This window comes from Ixodes scapularis, unplaced genomic scaffold (genome assembly GCF_016920785.2).
Source record: "Ixodes scapularis isolate PalLabHiFi unplaced genomic scaffold, ASM1692078v2 PGA_scaffold0__279_contigs__length_252992795, whole genome shotgun sequence".
NCBI classification, from domain to species: Eukaryota; Metazoa; Arthropoda; class Arachnida; order Ixodida; family Ixodidae; genus Ixodes; species Ixodes scapularis.
Genome location: NW_024609835.1, coordinates 138,255,987 through 138,271,924, shown reverse-complemented (window position 1 = coordinate 138,271,924; position 15,938 = coordinate 138,255,987). Strand labels below are relative to the sequence as shown.

At 43.2% G+C, this 15,938-nt stretch overlaps 1 pseudogene; it reads left to right on the top strand.

The window, feature by feature from the left end:
- LOC115327056 overlaps nt 1-13,842 on the top strand; it is a 28,440-nt pseudogene extending 14,598 nt beyond the window's left edge.
- The last annotated feature ends 2,096 nt before the right edge of the window (nt 13,843-15,938 follow it).

Here is a 15,938-nt window from a genome sequence, read left to right as displayed (position 1 = left end):
CCCCCTTGTTCACCTTCTTCAGGAATAATTATCGTCATTCTTGTCCAGCTCGCTTGCACTTTGCACGAATTGCATTATCATCATTTCATATTTATTAATGATTTTCCTGTAAACCGCGTTACAAAATACGGTTATAAAATTTTTTCTAAATATTAGATGTACCGAATGATAGGTTAAAAAAACTATAAAATGAAACTGTTTTGCTCATAGAAAAACTAAACTTCGCACCGGCGAACTTTTCGTTTCCACCAAAATGTATTGCCAACGGCCGTTTCGGGATTAAACATTTACAGGCGATTCTCGCAAATTAATAATGAGAAAACTGCGGTCAACAACGCCCATAAATACATAGAGATGAAAGTCGTGAGCTACCCCGAAAGGACCCACCCCTTGCTCGCGTTTCAAATTTCGGAAAACCGCGCATGCGCCGAAAACCGATGGAGTGGAGGAGATGTGGGTGCCTGGAGACGTCAGTGAGGGTGCCCGGAGCTGTAATTGGAACGATTAGTGGGTAGACCTAAAGCTAGCTGCCTTTGCCTCCACTGCACTCGTCGAACGCGTGAAAACGTGAAACGCCGCGTCCGGCGTTTGGTTTTTGCATTCGAACGGGTTCGACGAGTGAAGCAGACACAAAGGCAGCCTTTTCTCCACTGCGCGGGTCGAAAACGTTGAAATGAGGAACGCAGGGATCCGGAGTTTGTTCTTTCGCATTCGAATTCTTTCGTCGAGTGTAGTGAAGACGAAGGCAGCTTGCTTTAGATCTCCCCACTATATATTCCAATCAGAGCTCTGCACGTTCTGACGTCTCCGGGCGGTTTCGTCTCATCCTCTCCATTATTTCTCGAGAATAATTTTCGAGTCAGGTAACGGAAGGTAATGAAACTTTAAAAATCTGCTACAATTCGCTATAACTATATCTGGTCGAAGGAGTGCTCGGGAAAGCGTAGATAATTTTTCTGCGAGAAAAATGCGGTTCATTTTTACCCCAAACACCCGGTACTTGAAAATGTTTTCTTGTCTTTCTTTTAATTTTAATCTGACTCGTTTCAATTTGTCCAGTCGGAAACAAAAATATTTTGCGGCATAAGAATGAGCAAACGGAAACTCCCCAATGTGTACCCAATACATCGAGGCACACTGGAAATGGGAGGGAGCCTTGTTTTTCTGGACGCAAGTCTTGAAAAAAGTCCACTGAAGAATCCTTTTTCATTTCCGCGACGGCCAGATAAATAATGTTGGCTTTAAGCTGCGTTTGTTATGGCACCGATCTCTGGCGATTCGAGGGGTGGAACCTTGGATACAGTTCTTATGTTTGAACAGAGCATAGTTACGTCCAAAAAGGAGTGTTGTTTAATAATGTAGAGATCTGGTTTATCTCAAAGTTTCTTTATTTTTTTATTATTGAATGTACGAATAGACTTTACTGAAGTTGAATGTAACGGTAATTCCAGTGGTTATCCGTAAAGTCATTACAAAAACCTTTGATAAAAATGTTGCGTAAGGAAACTGTCTAGAAGACCGCCTTGAAAGGTCTGACGACACCAACATCGATATGCTGCGTAGTTTCAAACGACTCGAAATGAACCTTAGCCACCACCTTTAAAATCGTAAGCGTTGATAATGATGCCTCTGCAGCGAAAAATAATGGTAAAAATACATATTCGAAACTACCCCCTAAATCTAGAACGTAGATGGCGAATTAGTGCACTCATTGCCTCTTTGGTTAACTGAACACCGAAAGTGTCGTTATATTTTATTTCCTCTCATTGATCGCAACAATCATGGGCGCGCGCGCATTTCAACCGGCCAGTAACGTGCTCATTTCACTTTGCACTTGTCAAGTGTCCTTTCTTCACCTGCAGACTACGCTTCACTTCTCAGTTCGAATGTTTTCTTTTTGCAGAGCTTTATTTAGTTTAGTTTAATGCTTTTTTAAAAAGGTAGAGACGAAAACAACGTGTGAGATGAACCCAGCTTCTTTATCATTCGACAACTGCATTAAAGGCGTCAACGCCATTGATTTATTACCCCCCTTTCATTGTCTTAAAGCTGTCTAGATAAACGTTTCTACTACAACCGCTCCCTCGAAAATATAAAAAAAAATATTATCCAACACATGCAAAAAAGAGGGCCGTTAGAACTCTTGTTGATTTTTCCGTTTTCCCTCCTTCTTCTGAAGACCCTCAGTCGAGCACTGCCGCGGGGCGCCACGTAATAATAGTAAAAAGGAAGTAAACCAGACGACGGCCGAATTCTTGTTACTAGCACTTTTGTCCTCTGAGTATTTATATTTCAAATTAACGACGCAGTACGTTTGCAATTCTCGTAAAAAACACACGAGGAATGTCCTAAGAAATACTACAGGTGCGCAACTTGAGAAAAATTACTTCACGATCTACGGCATGGCAAGGCAAAACATCGAGCGGGAGCTTGACTGGAGGTCAAGGATGAGCATTTGTGACGGAGTCACACGCCAGAAACTTCAATTTTAATGAATAGTGTCTTGTTTATATCACACCCCTGAAGCAATTCAAATAATTAAAAAAAGTAACTTAGAAGAATGGATAGTCGGGCAAGTTGGTGGGTATCCGTCATAGGAAAAAAAAGTAACTTTTTAACTCCGTGTACCTACGTAGACGGCCACCAGCTCAGGATCGGTTAAGAACATCAGGTGGTTAGCCAAACTGCCAAAGCACATGACCAACGTGGTTTGTGCCTTCATTCTGACAAGGTTTGTGAGGCGTAACTCGGACCGATTTTCGGTCGGTCGATTTACGCTTCCCTAGAATTTACCAATTTGTCGCCAGCTTCACGCCTACATCCTCTTGGTAAACAAACATAAAACGCCACGCAAAAAACGAAGGAAAAAAAAAATCTCGCGAAGACCGAACTTAGAAGCCGAGAAGCCCAGCCCGAGTGCCAGCATTCATTCGTGTGATGCAGGCCACTTTCACGAAGGTCATATCCGGCCTCGCGTTTATCACCTTCCTTCCCGCGCTCTTAGCGACCTTCCACCTCCCGTATTACTTGCGCTATCTCGTATACGCGAACATAAAAGGGCCTGCCGCGGACAAGAAAATCGCCACATGGAAACACCCAGAACCTCGTACAAAAAACAACCAGATCCCGCCTTATCAAGCCCCACGTGACGCATGTATGACGTTAGTGGTAAGTAGCGCCCCCTGGGCATCCACTCTTTCAACATGGCTGCTGTCATGACGTGCGTGCTCCATAGCCCGGAACCAAGATCGCTTTGCGTCGCCCGGGCCGAATTCGCACTTTGCACCTTGTCATTTTGTTCTTGCCGCTGAACGGAAAGCAGGCGCGAAGAAACGTGGGTGGAACACACCCTACCTAACCCTGTTTCTCTTTTTTTTCTTTTTATCTCTATCTGCGCTGACGACACGGCGTCGTTTTAGCACCCACCGAGAGAGGGCATTTGTAACGGACATCTTTTACGGTGACTTGGCTGGCGATGGTGCGCTGTCTCACGACGTGCGATGGGGGCGCGAGGAGCGAAGGAACGAGCAGGAGATTTGTAACCGTGACTTCTCGGCGTGTACGCCGGGCGCTGGAGCTCTTTGGGACGGTGGAGTGGTTTGTGGTCCCCGTAATGACAGTCTGTCGAGAGTACTTTTGGTTCTGATAACCTCGGCGACCTGGCTGCTTTGTGTCAGCTCTAGGAACCGGCTTCGCAACAATACAATGGAAAAAAAAAATAGGGGGACCACAAGCTGAAAATTTTGGGGGCAATAAATGAAGCATCGCGAATCTCTTGGGTTTTGGCTTCAACGCTGAGTTTTTTAAGAGTATAAGTTTTTTTTTGTTTGTAACCTGATCTCGCGTGTAAGCACGTATTTCTTGCGTCACAAAACTATACAAAATATTTAGGCTGCCGACTTACATTTGCGAGCCCTGTTACAATGGAGGACTGTGTTAAAAGAAAAGGAACAGGCGCCGGTAGGACACGGGCCTATGAAAAAAATAGCCCATGAAAAATGAACGGAGTGAACAAAAGGTGCAAACGGCGTGTTCACATATGCCCCGTTAAAACCAGCTGTTTCTTATTTTTTTCACAGAAGGCTGAAAATTGTGACGTGACAGTTCACGTTCATACACATACTGCAGGAAACCTACATCCGGCTGAAAGTTATAGTCATGGACAGAGGATAAAAACATTCACGATATCATAAAAATTACATACATAACAAAACATACAACAATAAAAAATAGGTATATAAAATACAAAAGGGAACATCGCATACCTTGCTTGTTTTACTTACTTTTCTTTTTGGTTCGGGGAAATACCACTATTAAAAATAATCGCACCCTTCGTGTATTGCAGAAAAAAATGTGGTCCACATTTTAAGCAATGCAAAACTGTGGCAGCCACACGGCACCAATATTAAAAAAATTAGGTGTTGCTTCAAGAGCAATTTTCGATGATTGCAAACTTATCCTAATGAACAAACCAGCTTTGAGTAATCCGAACAGTAATTTTATCACTCATTCTTCACTTCAGTTAAAACGTCCTTTGCATTCCATACTTCATTCCTTTAGCTAAACGGCCCCTGACACCAGGGCGAACTATGGAAGCCAGAAGATTAGGTATCAGCTCCCCAAAGTACTCAATTTAATTTTGTTACTAAGAATGGACATTGGAGGCGTTTCTCGCAAAAATATACGCTCGTCGCTCATTTCATCAATCTGATTATAGTAATTTTTAAGTTTGTATACATTATATATATTTTTTTGGCTCCTAAGTTTTTTTGGTTTTTTTTTGTATTTTTTTAGTAATGCTGATGTTGCTGATTTCCCCCCCTCTTCCATCTGTTTTTGTACGAAAAGAAACAAATAAATTGAACTAAATTGATTTAAAAATATATCTATATAAAAACAGACAACACAAACAGCTATCACCGCCGAGATGTTTTGGTGGCGCCCTCTCATCGTTCCTTTCGTGACGTCACGGACGGGATTTGCCTAGTTTTGATTGGCAGGATTTGCATCGCCATGAGCCGGCAATTGGGCGCGCGTTATCATAATAAAGAAAGGTATGGTTTGGCAAATCATAAACTTCGGTCATAATGACGCTTTTGGTCGCGCACGTCAGTACTACTGTTTTTAAAGAAAAAGTAAAATATATTCATTCGCCTTCTTTTTTTTTTTTTGTAAAGCAATGTGAACTGCTATTTACTTTTTTTTTTTCGCTGCCTACATCTAATGCTCTGTATGATTTTTTAAATATCGAGAATGATTGTGTAGAGTTTATGTTAGGTATGTTATAAATTAAGTTTCTTCTATGATATTTTTAACTTTGCTTCACGTAATTTGTCCGCATATGGAGTGTCCTTTCTTTAACATAATACAAGGGGTACGACGATCTTGTTCCTAATTCACCGGCAGTGACATAAACAAATATTTTATAAATTAACTGAGGTAAAAAATACAATATACTTCATTTACTATTAAGATACTGCATTATATTAATTTCAAGCATGCCATATGTTGCTTTGTTCTTAGGATATTTTACATGATGTACCGAACAGCTGAAAACTCATAAAACATCTTTGATAGGGTGGTGTTTTCTTCGCATGTTAGTAAAGCAGATAATCCTATATAAAAGCTTGGACGGTAGCTAATTAAAACAAATACTTCCGTGAAAATAAGACAAAACAAAAGAAAACATTTCCCGTTTTTTAAGCGTTGCTAAGATGCACACTTACATTTTCTAACGCCGCTTTGTGGTTCCGAACACGTCCAGATTGGAGCGTAGAGGAACCGTGGTTTACAAATACATTGACGTCCAGGGGGAAAAAAAAGTTCTGCTCGTTTACGTTTTAAACAGCTCACCCCACACGAGGCCACATAAATTATTTTGCTCGACTAGAACGCGATAACAAAACACAGACCCACAAACACAGCAAAAAAATCAATACAAAAATTTAGCGGATCCTTTGGCCCGTACTTGAGATCTCTCTTGACGTGCTCGGCGATCTCTTTTTCATTTGTGGAGCTGCGCGACTTTTGAGCGGATAAAAAGAAATGATAGTTCAATTACGTGGTATAATGGTATAAATGAATGAATCGCCCCGATGTAATTACACGCACGAATGATCGCAACTGTCGTTAGCAATATCGCTCCTCATAATATAAATATATGAAACACTTCGAACCAGGGGAGAAAGAAAGAATAGAGGAACTTGAAGAGAACGTTAACCTCTCGTCCCACTTTGCCCCACTTGGATGTTCTACTTGCTTCAGCCGTGCGCTATACTCAGAGTCAGGAAGGCGTCGCTTTCTTTTTTTGATGAGATATATTTTGTTAATGAGGCGATTCTTCAAAAGCGAGGGTCGCTCGTGCGAAGAAAGTGGCGCCGGAGTCGTCGTCCATTCTGAATTCCTATTAATATTCCCCTTCGGGAAATTTCGATAGTTCGCAAAAAATTAGCTCCGCAGGAAGTGGTCATAGTTCAAGGATCTTGGAGGATTAGTACTCGCTTCCTTTACAGCGCTGGAGTTGTATTTGAAATAGTACAAAAAAATATTAAAAGCGTTTCAACGCTTATGGTCTGATTGGACTGTGCCAAGACCAGATTGGTATTTCTTTCACGACAAGCTGCATCAGAAGAGACACCGCGGGCTTTACAGTATTAACGACATCGAGCGAGAAATATAAAACGTGTAAATAAAAAGGTCACATAATAAAAAAATACGGCCTTTGATAAGATCCTCCCGAGATCGGAAGCTATAGCTGTACTTTCTTAGTTTTGTAAGTGTCGCCTTCAATTTCACGGAGGTGGATCTTCTGTGGCCTCTGCGCTTTTTGCAGAACAAACGATGAAGCAGTTTGATTAACTGGTGCAGAGCAACGTTTTGTATTTTCTTTAATATTATTTCGTATCAAAATTGGAACAGATTAAAGGAATTTAATATAAAGAATTCTACTTAAAACGCGTTTTACGTAACGTTTCACAAATCTCCTGTGAGAAAGAACAAACCTATGTTATATTAAAATTCTGTGCGGTATGTGGGCATGCATAAAAAAAAAAGAAACTTTCGGATTTTTTTTTTAACGTTTTCTGGTTATGTAGCCGAACTGGTTAAATCCCCGTATCCGCAAATCAGGCTTTGCACGCCGCACGTAATATGCTAAGCCTCCTGGTTAGAGTTTGACCTTTTGGAATTGGCAGTATAAATTCGAGATTACAATAACGCGTGGAAAATAACGTTTCTCTAACTTCTACTCAGTGATGCCTATATATATATACTTTTTTTATTAAGCTTAACATATTTCTTTAAGAAAACGTGAAAGCTACACCCATGCAGTTTGTGCAGGTGAGTTATACGACTAGGGGAACATATTATAGGAGGCTAATCGTAACAATGAGTCAGTAATTATTCTAAATTTGTTAGTTAACTTTTTAATGAGTTAAAATAGACATATGGTTCCAATTAGAAACTTGCTGAGCGTCATCGAAAACCAATAAATTAGTCAACATCAGAAAGACTTAGAGCGCCTGAGCAGCGCAGTAGTGCGCTAAAGTTACCACTCGTGCTGCAGGAGCAAGGATAGCGGTGCGATAACGCGCTCGCGCCCTTTTTACGTCTCTTATCGTAGGCTCAACCTTGCACCTCTTGCACCAGTGGTACCTTAAGCGCACTACTGCACTTCTCATGCGCTTAAAGTATTTCTAAAAATTATTGCCGTAGTGGTTTTTCACGACGCTCAGCAAGTTTCTAATTGGATCCATATGTCTATTCTCACAAATAAAATGAATAATTAAAAAACTTTAGTTAATTACACGACTTATGGTGGCGATTGGCCCTCTATATTGTGTCCATTTCGCCGTATTGCTCATCTTTAAAAACCGCATTAGTGTAGCTTTCACGGCTTTTTTTTAAAACAAATGTGTTAAGCTTAAAAAGAAACATTATGTATAAGTGTCAAAAACGAGAGTTATTGGGCCTTTGTTTATGATTGGTTGAGCGATAATAAAACACGTACAGAAACATGATGAACACCATATTAAAGCGCTTTGGACGTTGTCTGGTTGGTCCCATTATCCCGTAGCGTCGGCTGTGTTTGGACCTAAGACGAAGCGAGGTATAGCGGCAGCGGGCCGAGAACACGAATTTCTAATGCGAATATTTTTTACTGCCTTGTCAACGAGAAAAAACTTGCCAGGTTAACTTCTTTAAATTCAGAAACCTTTTAATTTAACCTAAAGTCACTCAATGATCGGTAAGTACCGCCATTTCCTGCAAACCTGCTAGCCGGCACAAACTGATACTAACATACAGACGACCAAACCTCGCAAGGTGATTGGCTAATCGCTCTCAGTTGCCATGGCAATTGCCATTTCGGTTCATTCAAATCTTCAACGCTTCGAAAGGGTCGTTCTGAACCAGTCGCGCTAAGATCGCTATGGAGCACCATCGTATTGAAAACGTTCCTCGCTAATATAAGCATCTCTGGCGCTGTGTACACCATTCACTTATCAATCGTACTTATCTCCACAGGCCCCTTACAATTGTATTATTGTTATTGCGTATTTAAATAGAAAAACATTATTTTTCAATGCCGTCAAGCACCGGCGCAGCATCTGGTGGCGTTGCGAAGAGCAGCACTTGTTTAATTGGTGTGTGGGTAACAAAAATCTCAGAATCTGTTCAAGAAACGTCTCTTTAAAGCTGCTTGTCACCAGGGAAGTTAGGAAGTTAGACCGCCTCACCAAAAATGAAGAAGTCAAAAACGAACAGCCCATTCCATGAGCCAAAACGCGACCAAACGTCATTTTGGTTTCGAAATTTTGTACACTGAAGATTTTGTATAATCATAGTTTACAAAACCTCAAGCCTTTCATTTTGATCTTCCTCACGATTTTGACGCAATTAGTCCGAATTAGTTGTTATGCGTAAAACATTTTGTGCTTGTTTTACTCATGGTAATAAAACCCGAGACTCAGGAACACAGTCTCGGGTTTTATTACCATGAATCATCACCAGCTCGTTTGTTCTTTTAAGTATTATTGTGTTTCACTCGGATGCTTTGTGCACAACTGAGTGAACCTTGAATACCAGACTTCGACAATTTTGCAATCCGTACGCTGTACATAAAGCGCAGTTGTAACATCCCGAACCAAGTCTTTTAAACCGGTTCTTGACTGCGGTCAAATGAGAATCATGATTTCTGTTGCTCTCTTTTCCAGTCGGCTTTTGGATTTCAGTAGTAAATTGAACAAAACTGGATCCTGAAGCGTTGCCACTCGATTGCAGTTTGTGCTGATGTCGGGATACTGAAGATGTGATTCGTGAGTAGGAATATGTAAAAACTTGCTAAATAAGTTTTTTCTAAACTTGTTATGCTGTCGTTTAATAATGACGCAAAAAACCGCAACAAAGCTATGTTAGCCTGCTTAATAAACATGTAGGTGAAGGTGGTCTTTTACAGATATGTTAGAAGTCCTATTGGTCTTTCTTCGTTCCATCGGGAAATGCAACATATATTTTTCCCTGAAAAAAAAAAAAAGCTTTATAATATTGTACGACTTTTTAGATACATTCTGATTATGTTAGTTTTTATGCTTACGTACAAAACGCGACACCGTTAACGCAAGCAAAGGATCGCCGTTTTATTTTTTCCTTTGTTGCCATTTTTATAATTGGAAAGTTGCAATCGAAGTTTCATTACTCCGATCCACACTTAGTACACAACGTTGCGAAAGCTACCGGCGCGTAAACGTTGCTTTATTCAGCTCTCATTTTTACAAGAGTACATGAAATTCAAACGGTAAATCAAGACTAAGTTTTGCGCCAGAAGCTTTCAGAGCATTGTGCACTAAATGTGCTAAATGTGAAACGCAGTGTAGTGTGCTGTAATGTGCACATCCGGGACAATACCTTATAAGCTGTAAAATTTAGCATTCACCAGTAAGACATCTAATTAAAACAAAAAACAAGCTCCGGTGCCGCCCAATGCACACCAGTGGCCGGGTGCCTTGAAAGTATAGTGCAAATCGAATCTTACACTTGGTTCACAGACTTGCGTGAGTCTGACCGAGTGCGACCGGGGCGGGCTTGCGACGTTAATCCTTATACGAGTTGCTACGGCAAGAGCTGCGTCGGCTCCAACAAAACGGGGTAAAAACCGGTTTTGTTGGAGCCGACTCAGCTGTTGCCATAGCAACCCGTACGTCACGAGCCGTTGTATTTGCACTCCCTTTTGCTGGACGCAAGTGTGGGAATGGCCTTTAAGCAGAATGTGGTGTCAGTTTGCTTCATGCGTAGAGAGGCGTAAGAAATGCCACTAATCGCCTTACTCATTTACATTGAGATGGAGCGGCAAAGCGCTGAGCTTTGCCGCTCCACGTACGGGAACGAAAGAACACTGAATGAAAATAGAGGACAAGGATGCACAAGGCTGCACGATCCCAAGCATACCCTTGTGTACTGCTGCCTGCGATGGACAATGCTCTGTGCCAACCACAAATAATTATATCGCTAGACAGCGCCGCGGTTCCGTACTTTGTGTCTGCTTACTCAACCTAGGCACACCGCTCTCCACACAGCCATGACACTCGCAATTTGACGACGGCTTAGAGTTATGACAATGTGCTTCCGTACGCACGAACAAGATGAGACTCTAACTAATCCTGAGTTTTCCACTAGAATCTTAGAATACATCCGGTATTTCGTTCGTCATACAGCTACCAGAAAGCTCATCAAAATGCTCGCCACAGTGCCACATGTCTCTGGTCTATTTTAATATCTTCTCTCTTTTATGAATCCTTATACCTCTGTCAGGCGGGCTAATTTAGTGTTATTTCAAGCGAGAAGCGAGAACAAGCGAGAAACTTAAGTCAAGAGAAAAAGTCTAAGTAACCCGGCATGAATCACTGAAAATAGAAATGAAACCTACACACATGACTAACTTGTTTTAAGCCTTACACGCTACGAAATGCATGTTATCTTACGGAATAGGCCGTACGTGCACAATATTCCTAAGCGTCAGATACAAAATCATACATATGTATATGCACTGCATAGGTCTTTGACATAAGAAAATATGACAATTACATATCAAGTTCGGTATTTCAAACCCAAAGCCGAAAGCAAAAGGCCCTAGAGGAATTTTCCACCGATCTGCATTCCGCGTATTGAGAGGAAGTAAGCGCTGTACCCACACTTGTGGATACGGACTTCTAAGTAACTTTTTTTTAAATACGTTACTCCAAATTTTCGAGGGGGTCCTCACAAGTTGATCCCGCAGTTCAACGAGCGGAGAGACGACCTCAATGCATACCTGCAGCGTTCTGAGCGCACGGCGACAGGTTTGGGGTGGCCTCAGGACCTCCTGTGTCTGACAGGAGAAGCGCTCACGGTGGTTGGTCGCATGACACCCACGGACGCGTTGAACTATCCTAAAGTAAAACTGTCTCTGCTCCAGAGATTTAAGTACACAAAGGAGGAATACCATGAGATATTTCGGGATGCTAAACCCGAGGAGGGTGAAACTAGGAGGCAGTTCGCTGCAAGGCTAGCAGGTTACTTTGACTGGTGGGTTGATGTGTCAGAGATCGAAAAGACATTGGAAGCGCTATGAGACACTGTTCTGGTGGAACAGTACCTTGGGACCTGCTCAAGCAAGCTAGTTGTATTCCTTAAAGAGAGAAACTGCCGAACTTTGGATGAAGTGGCAGCGAAAGCTGACCTCTTTTTAGAGGCGCAAGTGCAATCGAGCACAAATGGAAAACAGAAAAAAGAGACTGGAGAGAAACTGAGTGCAGGAGATCCAGCTAATAATGATAAAGGCGAGGCCAGGAGAAGTAGCCGCTGCTTTCTTTGTGGGAAAGTGGGACATAAGGCACAAAATTGTCGGAGTAAGGCTCACGCAAGTAAAGCACCAACGTGCTGGAACTGTGGATGAACGGGTAAAAGGGCTAATCGGTGCAAGGTAGGAACGCACGGAGGACACCAGGCCTCTTGCCTGTGGACAAAGCCACCAGCAGATTGGGACGAGCCAGATGACTCCCTCGCCCCTCTGAGGAGCGGATATAAGGTATCGCTGGTGAACGCTGCCTTTGGGAATCTTCCAAAGCTCTTAGTAGATAAAATGCTTGTGGTTGAGGGACGACTCGGAAACCGACGAATAAAGGCACTCAGGGACACCGGCTGTAACACTGTGGTGATCAGGAAGGACTTGGTTCCTCTCGACAAATTCACCGGAGAGTCGAGTGCCGTCTTTTTATTGGTGCTGCACGGCCAAGTATCTACCTGAAGCGAAAATTTTGGTCCAGACGCCGTTCTACACAGGTACGTTTCTAGCGAAGTGTATCGATAATCCATTGTATGATCTGGTGCTTGGGAACATTCGGCAAGTTCAAAATGCGGACGATCCAGGCCCGGATTCGGAAAAGGCAAATGAAGTGGCACCTGAGAGCCCAGAAGACCGGGTCGAGCTGTGTCGACGGTCCGACTGGTGGTCTGATGTTCACGGAGGGTCCGGCTCAGTCAAGAACAATGAGGAGTCATGTCACGTGATTATAGCGGAAGTTGCTGCCGTTCGCGGTACGAGCGTCACGCGAAGTGGAGAAAAAATAAAAAGAGACATGCCTGAAGGTACCGCAGGTATCAATGATCGATACAACTCTAGAAGCCCTCGCTAGAGAGCAAAGAGAAGATGACACACTAAATAGGTGTTTTGATGTGGTTGGGCAAATCACGAGAAAGCCTAAGACTACGACAAAGTTGCAGTTCGTCGTGAAAAACGACCTGTTACACAGATCTGTTGAGTGCTCGTCGGGGAGAAAGACAACTCAACTGGTACTCCCGAAGAAGTTCAGACCGGCAGTGATAACGCTCGCGCATGATGGGATAATGTCCGGGCACCAAGGAATCAAGAACGCTAAGCCTGGTCACAGAAGAGGTTTTCTGGCCCGGGATGCAAAGCGATATCAAAAGGTACGTCCGATCATGCGACGCCTGTCAGCGCACGGTGCCAAAAGGCAAAGTGGGCAGGGCGCCATTGGGGAATATGCCCACGGTTGAGACGCCATTCTAGAAAGTGGCAATCGACATTATTGGACCTATCGCACCAATGCCAAGCGCCGGAAACAGGTACATCTTGACCATGGTAGACATGGCAACGAGAGAGTTTTGCAAAGCATCGGATCTCATCAGGTGGCCGAAGCGTTAGTAGAAATGTTTACACTCTATGGGGTACCGACAGCGATACTCAGCGACTGCGGGGCTAACTTTACATCTGACCTCATGAAACAAGTCCGTCGCTTGTTATCGATGAAACACCTGCCCACCACACCCTACTACCCCATGTGCAACGGGCTATAGTGGAAAGGTGTAACGGCACTATCAAGCAAATGCTAAAGAGGACGTGCCAAGAGCAACCAAAAGATTGGGACAAGTACCCTCCAGCGCTGCTGTTTGCATACAGAGAGGTGCCGCAGTCGAGTCTTAGGTTTTCACCATTCGAACTACTCTACGGCAGAAGGGTGCAAGGTGAAGACGTCGTACAGCTATATGCTTGAGCTAAGGGAAAAACTGGAGAGAACGTGCGAGCTGGCGCACAAATTCCTGGACGAAGCCAAAGCTAAATTTAAAGGTTACTACGACAGAATGAGCTCAAACCGCAAGATGAGACCAGGCGACTTGGCTTTGATGTTTCTGCCAACAAATGCCAACAAGATGATTATGCAATGGAAAGGGCCCTTCGTAGTGACGGAAAGAAAGAACGAGGTCGATTACGAGTTGGACGTGGGAGGGAAGACGAAGGTCTTTCACGTCAACATGCTAAAAAAGTACGAGGAGAGGGAGACGATTTGACAACAGCAGACTGCCTGTCATGTCGCAGCTTTGATCAAAGATGAAGCTCTAGTAGAGCTTCAACTTTCATACTGCTGGTTTGTTAAAAAAATACGCTGTCATAACCATATATAACTTGTACAGTTACAGGTTGACGCTGGTTTTAAAAGAGATCAAAAACGAAACTCACTATTCCTGACGACTCTCGCGATGTTAACTAGAAATGTTGCAACCTATCCTACACGGCACGCTGAATATTGGAGGATGGTACCTCTTAGGAACTAACTATGGCTTGCAAATGTTAAAATATACTTTACCACATATACTTAACAGCTTTATTATTCGTAACTTTCAACTGGACCTGCTCTCCATGAATGAGCTTTGAAATTACTATGTAGATTAACCGCACAGTGGAAAGGTTTTTGTGACAATCTGTCCTGCCAGGGCTGTTTCTGTAGCAGCTTTTTTTTTTGTTTGTTTGTTTGAGCTGTTATGTTTCTGCCACTGTAGGAGGTCGGGGACCCGTCAAGCTGTTTTCGCGGCTTTTTTCCCCGACCAACCCGTCATCACCTGATGAAAGAAAATAAAGGCATTATTTTTATTATTAAGCTTCAAAGACGCCGGAGTGGTTCCCACACCGAGCTAGACGAAGCAACAAGGATGGAAGGACGTTAATGTAAGCAAGAGTTTGGACGCGAAAAAAAGTGCCGAAGTGCGTGCGCTGATTGAAAACTTCAGTGAGATCTTCTCCGATGTGCCGGGAAGAACAAATCTCTTGACATGCGACCTAGAGGTCACCACGACGCGCCTGGTATACATAAAACAATACCCACTGCCACTTTCAGTTCAAGAGGTGGTCGAGCAAGAGACCTCAGAGTTGCAGGCGCTAGGAGTAATCAAGAGTTGCTCGTCACCATACAATGGACCGGTGGTGATCGTGAAGAAGGACGGATCAAATAGATTTTGCATGGACAACAGGAGATTGAATAATGTCATTAAACCCGATGCAGAGCCTATACCGAGGATCGACGTCACATTTGCCAAAACGGGGCAGAAGCGCTTTTTCTCAATGGATGTGGCCAAAGGTTATTGACAAATTCCTATGGAGGAGAGCGCAAAAGAAAAGACAGCGTTCTCATCAACGAGCGGGCTCTTCCAATTCAACTTTATGCCCTTTGGAATAAAAACTGCTTCAGCTAAATTCACGAAGCGGATGCGAAAGTCGTTGGACGGAATCCCAGACGCGCATCACTGCATAGATGGCGTCCTAGTTGCTACGAGTTCGTGGAGGGAAGATATGGAGCGTCTTAGCTATATCTTTCAACGCTTGCGAGAGGCCAACATCACGATCAAGCCGATGAGGTGTGAAATAGGATTCTTGAAAATCAGCTTCCTAGGGCACGACATCGGAGTGGGCAATAGATCGCCGGACCCTAAAATAATAGAAAGAATCCAAGATGTTTCGAGGCCTCGAACAAGAAGACAAGTCAGAATGTTCCTCGGTCTTACGGGGTTCTATCGAGAATTTGTAGAGAACTATGCTCGTCTGGCTGCACCACTAGTGGAGCTAACTAAGAAGGGATCGCGGAATGAGGTTGAGTGGGGGCCAAAGCAGGAGGAGGCTTTCGAGCAGTTGAAGTGTAGATTGAGGCAGTCACCCATCTTATTAGCCCCGAACCCAGAAAAAGAGTTCGTACTAAGAACTGAGGCCTCTGATGAAAGCGTGGGTGCAGTCTGGCTTCAATAAAAAGATGGCACGCTACATCCAGTAGCGTATGCAAGCAGAAAGCTTAGTAATGCAGAACGGAAGTTCGCAACGGTGGAAAAGGAATGTTTGGCTCTAGTATGGGCCGTTGCGAGGTTCAAGTTGTTTTTGTATAATAGGACGTTCCGAGTCCAGACCGACCATCAGCTTTTGGAATTTCTGAACAAAGCCAAGCACACCAACAGTCGAGTGATGAGATGGAGTATGACGCTACAAGATCAAAGTTTTCATGTAGAATATATTAAGGGTAGTGACAACGTGGGGGCTGACTTTATGAGTCGCGCGTGAGGAGTCGTGACTAGCCTATATAATTTACCAGGGAGCTTTGAGTCCATTTGGAACAAAGTTAAAG